This window comes from Octodon degus, unplaced genomic scaffold (genome assembly GCF_000260255.1).
Source record: "Octodon degus isolate 3935 unplaced genomic scaffold, OctDeg1.0 scaffold00279, whole genome shotgun sequence".
NCBI lineage: Eukaryota > Metazoa > Chordata > Mammalia > Rodentia > Octodontidae > Octodon > Octodon degus.
In genome coordinates this window covers 1940209-1941368 of record NW_004524855.1, presented here as the reverse complement: position 1 = coordinate 1941368, position 1160 = coordinate 1940209, and positions in this window count along the sequence as shown.

Sequence of the window (1160 nt, the reverse complement as noted above, 5' to 3'; positions counted from 1 at the left end):
TGTGTGGCCAGCTCAGCCCACCAGGGGGCGGGGCTGGCTGGCATGTGGTGCTGGGGGATCGAACTGCAGTCCCTGTGCTTTGCCAAGCTTGTTCCAAGTAGGTGCTTTAGACCACTGAGCCATCTCTCCAGCCCCTCCAACAGATTTAGTGTTTCTATTTTAATATTTAAATCTTTGAACCATTTTAACTGTAGTTTAATAAATGGTGATATATATGGATCTAGTTTTACTTTTCATGATGTGGAAGGCCAGTTTTTGTAGCACCGTTTATTAAAGTGGCTTTCTTCCAGTGAACATGCTTGGCTATTGTCAAAGATAAGGTGTTTGCCATTGTGTCTACATCTTGCAATCTGTTCTATTGATCTCCAGGTCTGTTTTTTTTTGTTTGTTTGTTTGTTTTGTTTTTTCATTTTGCTGCCAGTATCATGCTGATTTTATCACAGTAACTTGTTGTAAACTTTTAAGTCAGGGCTTGTAATGCTTCCTGTTTTTCCTTTGTTGCCCAGGATTGCTTTTGCTATTCTAGTTATCTTCTGGTTCCAGATGAATTTCAGGAATGTATTCTCTAGACCTGTGAAGTATCCTAATGGTATTTTAGTTGGGATTACATTGAATCTGTACAACCATTTTGGGAGTTGCTCATTTTCCCAATGTTGGTTCTTCCTACCCACAAGTAAGGAATATGTTTCCATTTTCTAAAATCCTCTTCCACAACTTTTTTCAGAGTACTATAATTTTCACAGCATAAATCTTTGACTTCCTTTGTGAGATTGATTCCTAAGTATTTCATTTTCTTGGATGTTATTGTAATAGGTATAGCTTCCCTATTTTCTGTCTTGATGTGCTTGTTGTGTATGGAAATGCTACTTATTTTTTACTGTTGACTTTGTATTGGATGTCATTTGAAGCTCAACTTATTAAATGACTGATAGTTACTTGACAACATCATGGTTTCCATAGAGGAATATAAAGGTGGAGGACTGTGGATATCTGGGTTGAAAATTGAGAGTCATTCTGTCCTATAAATGCTGTACACTTTGCTATCAGGCATCTCTGTGTGTTGCTATTTGATCTACTGAATCAGGGGAAGTTTACCTGAAAAGCCTCTTTCTCCTTTTCAGCTCCTTTTGAAAACCCTCTTCCACCTCCAACCACATAGG